This window comes from Callithrix jacchus, chromosome X (genome assembly GCF_049354715.1).
Source record: "Callithrix jacchus isolate 240 chromosome X, calJac240_pri, whole genome shotgun sequence".
Classification (NCBI taxonomy): Eukaryota; Metazoa; Chordata; class Mammalia; order Primates; family Cebidae; genus Callithrix; species Callithrix jacchus.
Genome location: NC_133524.1, coordinates 3,664,274 through 3,672,583, shown reverse-complemented (window position 1 = coordinate 3,672,583; position 8,310 = coordinate 3,664,274). Strand labels below are relative to the sequence as shown.

At 42.3% G+C, this 8,310-nt stretch overlaps 1 non-coding gene across 1 annotated transcript; it reads left to right on the top strand.

Moving 5' to 3' along the window:
• Positions 1–3,369: 3,369 nt before the first annotated feature.
• On the top strand, positions 3,370–3,504 carry LOC118150828 (small nucleolar RNA SNORA48). The gene has a single exon (XR_004738961.1). It is a non-coding gene; the product is annotated as a small nucleolar RNA SNORA48 (small nucleolar RNA).
• The last annotated feature ends 4,806 nt before the right edge of the window (positions 3,505–8,310 follow it).

The following is an 8,310-nucleotide window of genomic DNA, read 5'->3' as shown; positions in this document are numbered from 1 at the left end:
ATCTATCTACTTACCTATCATGTATCATCTGTTAATCTATTATTTTATTATCTCGCTTTCTATCATATTATTTATTATTCTTTTTTTTGTTGACAGAGTCTCACTGTCACCAAGGCTGGAGTGCAGTGGCACGATCTCAGCTCACTGTAACCTCTGCCTCTCAGGTTCAAGCAATTCTCCTGACTCAGCCTCCCGAGTAGCTGAGATCACAGGTGTGCGTCACCACACCTGGCTCAATTTTGTATTTTTAGTAGAGATGGGGTTTTGCCATGTTGGCCAGGCTGGTCTCAAATTCCTGACCGCTAATAATCTTCCCACCTCAGCCTCTTAAAGTGCTGGGATTACAGGCTCGAGCCATCGCACCTGGCGTATCTATCATATTAGACTGAATATGTGACAGCTGTGCTATAAAGAGGACTGGAAATAGACAAAGATTGGCTCACAGATCAGCATCTGAAGTGGATCCTTTTTGTGAAATGCTGAACTGTAGATCTTACTAATTATTCAGCCAGTCTTTGGATATTTTCTTTTGCAAACTCAATTTGTAAAACTCTAGCTGTATTCCCTTAATTCTCCATGCTATGACTCTGACAACTTGCCTTGTTCCTTACCTTGAATTTTAGCCACAGTCTAAGAGTTAATTTACCCTTTCCACATATACAAAGTATCTCCACTTCTGATTCTCTTACGCTCAGTGCACAATTACTTTGAAGCAAGCCCCACCGGCTTAATTTTCTCTTTAAGATGAGAAATGCCCCTGCTTTATTCACCGAGTAGTCTTCTGAGGGCTAAAGCAAACGACTTCCTTTTTCTTTATGACATTTATGTGCACAAGGCATTGTAAACATTGATGTCAGTCTTCAACAGTGCTTGTTTCTTTGAACACTCAACATGTTTAAGCACTGTCATATGAACATGATCACAAATATTATTATGTCATCAAACGGGGGACAATGTAATGCTTTAAGATCTAAATAGGCTTTAAAATCGGCATGGCCAGGTGCTGTGGCTCACACCTGTAATCCCGGCAGGTTGGGAGATGGAGGTGGGAGGACTGCATGAGCCCAAGAGTTCTAGATCAGCCTCAGCAATGTAATGAGACCTCATCTCTACCAAAATTTCTTTTAAAAAATAAGTCAATGCTGCAATGAGCTATGATTGAACCACTGCACTCCAGCCTGGGCAATGAAGCAAGAACCCATCTCTATAAATAAATTAAATAAATAAATAAAATCCATTACCTGGAACATTCAGATAACAGTCACCAAAACAGTAAATACTTTTTAGAGAATCAAATTCTTCTCTATGTAATTAACTGAGGTATTTATTTTGAGACAGGGTCTTGCTCTGTCACCCTGGCTGGAGTGCGGTGCTACAGTCATAGCTCATTCCTGGGCTCAAGTGATCCTCCCATCTCAGCCTCCCGAATAGCTGGGACTATAGGTGTGAGCCCCTGTGCCTGACTGACCCTGTTGTTTTACTCAGAATCCTAAAGTGGTTGCCGTGGGCTGCGTCATGATTCTCCCCTGTCCTCAGATGTTCATGTCCTAATCTCAGAAACCTGTGAATCTTTTACATTACATGGCAAACAGGACTTTCCAGGTTTAGACTCCTGAGATGGGAGATTATTCTGGATTATTCAGATGCTGTCAGTGTAACACCAAGCTCCTTGGAAGAGGGAAGCAGAAAGGAGTGAAAGACACGTGATGAGGAAAGCAGAGAGAGACACACACAGAGACAGAGAGACAGAGAGAGAAAGAAAGACAGAGGCAGGGACACAGACAGAGACACACACGAATAGAGAGACAGAGACACAGAGAGATGGAGACACACAAAGAGAGAAACAGAGACAGAGAGACACAGGGAAAGAGAGAGAGACAGAATGGGAGACAGAAAGAGAGAGGGAGACAGAGAGACAGAGGGGAAGATGGAGAGAGACAGAGAGAAAGAGAAACAGATAGGGGCAGAGATAGATGGAGACAGAAAGAGTGACAGAGAGAGGCAGAGGAGAGACAGAGAGAGGCAGAGACAAACAGAGAGAAGGCAGAGACAAACAGAGAGAAGGCAGAGACAAACAGAGAGAAGGCAGAGGTGAAGCAACGCTCCTAGTTTTGAAGACGGAGGGAGGGCCATGAGAGAAGGAATGCAGGCAGCCCCCGAGGACAGCAGCCCTGCTGACCCGTTTCAGCCTCTCGCCTCGAGGGTGACTGGGGGTGTGAGAGGGGCGGGGAGCAAGGGACAGGACACCCCGCGCCAAAGTGAGCATGGCTTTCCCTTTTCCTCATTTTCTGATTGTATTAGTCGGTTCTCACATTGTTGATGGATGTTATGATACCTTGATTCTTGTCTTCTTAGTTTAAAAGAATTTAAATAACAGACACACAGCCAAGGGGATGCAGCATGAAGTGAATGGCTGCAAAACAAAAAGAGTGTTTTGAAAGGCAGGGGCAGAATACAGAGTACACCCTGAGAGAGTAGATTCAGGACAGGCTGCTAGTTAGGGTGAAACAATGTTGATTATTGCTGGAGAATCTCCCTTTACGAGTCTTACACGATGATTCCTAAGTGGGTGGGAGAGGTGTTGCTAGTAAGCATGTTCTGGGGGGGTCCTCTGGGTGCACATGTGAAGTAGCTCTGCATGCTTGTTCATGCACTGCAGGTCTCATTAGCATCTTATATCTCTACCGAGGGGTGTTTTTTACTATTAAAATGAGCCAAGGGTCAGTTTGAGTACAGGTAACATCAAAATGCACATGCTCTCTAGAAGGGAAAGTCCCTACCGCAGAATTGCTTTGCTTGAATGAGCTCAATGACAATGAAAATGCTGAAGTGTACTGTGTTGACTGTGTGGTCACGGTCACCGTGCTTGCTGCACACAGAGAACGCCATCATTTCCTTGACGCCCTGTCCTGCCCAGGACTGCTGAAAAGAAATACCTGAGACTGCATAATTTATGAAGAAAAGAAGTTGAATTGGCTCACAGGTCTGCAGGCTGGACAGGAAACACGGCAGCTTCTGCTTCTGGGGAGGCCTCAGGAACTGACAATCATGGTGGGAGGTGGAGGGGGAGCAGGCATGTTACGTGATTGGAGCAGGAGGAAGAGAGAGAGATGGGGGAGGTGCCACGTACTTCTGAACAGTTGGAAGATTTCATGATCATTCACTCACTGTTGTGAGAACAGCAATGAGCAGATGGTGCTAAACCATTCATGAAGGGGCCACACCTATGAGCCAATCACCTCTCTTCAGGCCCCACCTCCAAAACTGGGGAACACAGTTTCACATGAGATTTGGTGGGCACACAGATCCAAACCATATCACCGACTCTCCTTGAGTGCCCTTCTGGTTTGCCCTAAGAAGCTCATTTTATGTCCCTGACGTGGGTAGAGTGGCATCTGGTTGGTGGTGCCCATCTCATATCAGCCAGGGACAAAGCAACCCCTTGTTCATCCCAGCTTGGCTTTTCATCTGTGCCTATGCTTGGTTCATGGCATGGACACATTTTTTTTTTTAAGTAAAGCTCATTATAAGGGATGGCAGCGCGGCAGAAAAAGGGGTAAATAAATGGGGAATTGGACCACCTCTGTAGAATAACCAGCATAGACTTGTGTAACAAATCAGAGTTTGCAGAAGGCAATCAATCATGAAGCCACACACACATGTCCCCACAAGTGAGGATGACACATGAAAAAGTGACTGTTCCAAATCCTTCGGGAAAAGTATCATTCGGAACTCCTCTTCAGAAGCCACTGATTTCTATCGTGGATTTGGAGAGGTCAGTCTGTGCTCTGGACAATCCTGGTGTGAGAGGGACTTGTGTTCAGTTTCCCACTGACCCCTTCTTGGAGTCCAGCTTGTCCTTTAGCAGATAAACTCCTGGTAATTCCAGGCTCTGATGACCCACTTGCTGACAGTTCACTCATTTATTAATTCTTACTCAAGTGTCAATGGCTACTTAATTATGGCAACAGGCAAACAGCCCTGGCATTTTACCAGACCTAACTTGTAATAGTAGAACACCTACTGAGTGGGAATTTTCATTACCCCCAGAAAGAGCAAGGGGACACTATTTTATCTACAAGTTGGCTGTGAGGAGAAACTATCTGATTTGCTCTTTTGCAAACTGCATTTGTATCTGCTCTCTCCCTTTTTTTTTCCCACTCCAAATTATTCTCTCCTGGTTTCCCACTCTCTGTCAAATTCTCTGATATTAACACCCTTTCCTCCCCTCCCCCACTCCCTCCCCTCCCTTCCCTTCTCCTCTTTTCCTTTCCTTTCCTTTTGACAGGATTTTGCTGTCACCCAGGCTGGAGTGCAGTGGCACAATCATAGCTCATGCAGCCTCCAATATATATTACATATATCACAGTCATTTCTTAAAATTATTATTAATCTGCCCTATACTAATGTACCATTTTATGCCATATTTTTACTGTACCTTTTAATGTTTGGATAAATTTAGATACAGAAATATTTACCATTGTGTTACAATTGCCTACAGTATTCAGTACAGTAAGCTGTTATACAGATTTGTGGCCAACGAGCCACCGGCTAAACCATGTAGCCTAGATGTGTAGTAGGTTAGAGCATCCAGGCTTGTGCAAGTGCATTCTGCAATGTTCACATGATAACAAAAGCGCCTAAGGATGTAGTTCTTGGAATATATCTCTGTTGTTAAGCGACACCTGACTGTGGCCTTTGCCCCACTACTATGGTCTGAATGTTCATGTGTTCTCCAAATTTATCCTAACCCCCAAGGTTATAGTATTAGAAATTGGGGCTTTGGGGAGGTGATAAGGTCATGAGAGTGGAGCCCCATAAATGAAATCAGTGCCCTTATAAAAGGGACCTCAGAGAGCTCCCTTGTCCCTTCCATTGTGTGAGAACACAGCAAGAAGACACTGCCTATGAACCAGGAAGGAAGTCCATATCAGACACTAAGTCTGCCATGTCTTGATCTTGGGCTTCTAGAGTCCAGAACTGTGAGCAATAAATGTCTGCTGTTTATAAGCCATTCAGTATATGGTGTTTTGTTGTGGAAGCCCAAGCTGACCAAGACAGCCACAGCCTGAGATCTGAGAAATCCCATGGTTTTGGGCAGGAAAAAAAATTAGAGACAGGACTGGTGGAGGTTTTTTATCAGAATTTCGTCTTTAACCTGAGTTCCATTCCAGAGGCCATTTCTTACTGTGACTGGAAATGTCTGAGTCGCCTGTGTTCTCTTTCCTTGTATTCCTGCTCTGATCCGATCTTCTAGTCTCCAACCAGGAAGTTTAATCTTGATAGGCACTGACAGAAATGAAGAATGTGACCATTTCCTCTAGGGTAACCACGTGTTTTAAGTTTTCTGAAAAAGCTAGCATGCAAAATTGTGTACATTCTTATTTTTTTAAAGCCCTTTACTTTCAAAGAATGACATGCTATGAGTGGAGAAGTCTCTTTAGTGCGTGATCTGACTTTTGTTTACTGTAATTTGGTGATTTGGTGATAAACAGAGAGGAATCATAGCATTGATATACCTGCTGGGGACATTAGAATGGGACTGAGACAGAGTTAATTCTCAACTGGGGAACAGTGATGCAATGTGTGAGAACCATGCCTGTCTACAATAGCTCTTGGGCGTAGGAAAATCTGCACATCATTTCTTGTAGAAACGGCTGCCTAAGGGCGGGAGGCTGTTGAGGTCTGCAGTGTGTCTGGTCTTCTGACAGTTTATAGCAGATTTTTTCTTAGCGTATACTGCCTGCACACCCACATTTGGGTAGGCAGATGTCTGCAGGTGGAATGTGACATTTTACTTAAGGGATCCTGTGCAAACAGTGCCTCGTCTTGCACACAGCCAGGAAATATGTATCTGCAACTGTGAGCACATGTGTATGTTATTTAGTGATGTCATGAAAGAGTTGCTTATGTTGTAGTCAGAAAAAAATGGATGAGGTTAATGGGCTTGGGGAATTTTATTCTTGGATAGCCTAACACTTTGGTGAACATAAAGACAGTCTGGATAACCCGTTGAGACTATATTTTTTTTGTTGCAGAAAAGCATCTATATGCTTGAAATACACATCTTTGTTATACATACGGAGAATGTAAAGGCTTTCTTTCTTCCCATGCTTCCCATGGAGCTAAGGCTCCATTTTCTAAATCCCAAATAAATTGAGTGCAAAGAAACTCCAATAGTAAGAAATACCACTAAAGGAACAAGACACATCCACTATAGCATATGCTAAGTTCTTTTTCTGCTTAGTCTTGCTAAAGTAAATAATTTTAATTCATAGATGGATAGTCTTGAAGGCATCTTCTTTGTTTATAGACTTAGGTTTACAGTAACTAAACAAAAGTAAACATTGTTATCTACAAACAAAATCAAATATGTCAAATTCAAATTAACTATAATTATCTGGATGTTTTATGTAAAAATGTCTTTCTTTTGAAACAACCCAACATCAGAAAGCAAAGCATGAACTATAATTCGATTATCTCAGTATAGACCTAGTTTCCCATTTAATGGCACTGTACTAAGTTATTTAATAGGTGAATTACTCATGTTGGGTTTGATTTGTATCTTTTCGGGATAGAATTACAATGATTAAAAAAATTTTTCATGTTTCAATTTTTAATTCAATTTTAATTTTTTGAGATGGGGTGTTGCTATGTTGCCCAGACTGCTGGGCTCAAGCAATCCTTGTACCTTGGCACCCCAAAGTGCTGGGATTACTGGTGTGAGCCACCATGCCTGACCTATAATGATTTTTTTTAAAGTCCATCAAATTGAGTTTGCATTCTTTTGTTCCCCTCAAAATAGTCGATGGACTATTACACAATATATCTAACTTGTTAAAAGAAGTCATTTAAAACTCAATAGTGTAAATCTGACAGTGTTTGAGCTGGCTCAGCGTTTTGCATTGACTAGAAAACAGCCCGATGCACACTACAAACATCTTACATTAGGGTTTTCAGGGGTAGAAGCAACAGTTGACCCAGCTGTGTTTGAAAATTTTCAGAATCTCTTATCTCAAAGGTATGTCGCTTTGATGTTTTGAGAATTCTGATGGCGAGACGTTTTCTAGTAGGTTGATTTATGGTTGGGCCATTCTCTCAGCTACATTTCCTCAACTCAGGGAGTTTTCCAGGTTTCTCTTAGCTTCTGCCTTCAAGTCACAGCCTGGAAATGCTCTCACGGCAGTGAGCTGGGGCCACCGTAGGTCTCACTTTGTTTTTCTGCCTGTGGTTTTCTTGGTTTTAGCATTGAATGTCCACATCCCAGGGTGTGTTTAGCACTGAACCCCTAAGTTTTGAGGGAACTAGGTGGTTGGCCACCCTCGGTGGATGTCCAGATAACAGCCTTGCACTCTTCTTTCTTAATCTCTCTGGTTTTCTTGTAATGGTAGCATAGTCCAAGTTATTCTGTTTCTTTCTTATACTAATAATAAAATTCATGTGATTTCCAAAGTCTAGGAGCTAAAGGTGCTGTCTCTATTCAATAGACATCCTTATAAAGTTTATCTTTTTTATGGTTTATGAACTGAAACAAATGACACCTGAGAGGTGACCAATTAAGTAACATGAAACTATATGTGTGTGTATATATGTATACATATGTGTGTACATACTATTATATATATATAAACGGCATCAGACAAATCTGGCTCAACTTTCATGTAACGAAATTGTGATTTGTTCTTCAGTTGCCATGAACCCCCACATTGAGAATCATGTAATCTGAATGTGCCCAGGTGAACCAAGCATGCAACTTGAGAGAAAGCTAACTGAGGAGTAGGGGCTGAACTAAGAAGCAGATGCCACATGTCAGGATACAGAATCCAATCAGATTGAACCCTGACATCACCCTATGGCAAGAGCCAATCAGATCGTGCCTCCTGATATCACCCCATGGCAAGATCCAATCAGATCATGCCTCATGGCATCACTTCATTCCAAGGTCCAATCAGATCTTGTTGAATTACTTTGTGCTTATAAAACCTGACCAAAAGCTCAGCTCATAGAGACACATTTGAGCATTACCTCTTGTCTCTTTTCCGGGTGACTCACAATAAAGCTTTTCTTTTGTCAAAAGCCAGTGTCATGGTATTAGCCTCCGTGTGCATTGAGCAGTGAGCTCATTGATTGTTTGGTCATCTATAGCTATATCTATAGCTATAGATCACTCAGCTACAGAAACATCAGGCCTGTGTGATGACAGTAATGATGGCATACATGTGCTATAAACCATAGGGTCTTCACAGGTTCTCTGATCACCATAATCCAATATAAAACGTTCTTTTTTGAGGTTGAGCAGAAAGAGAGATG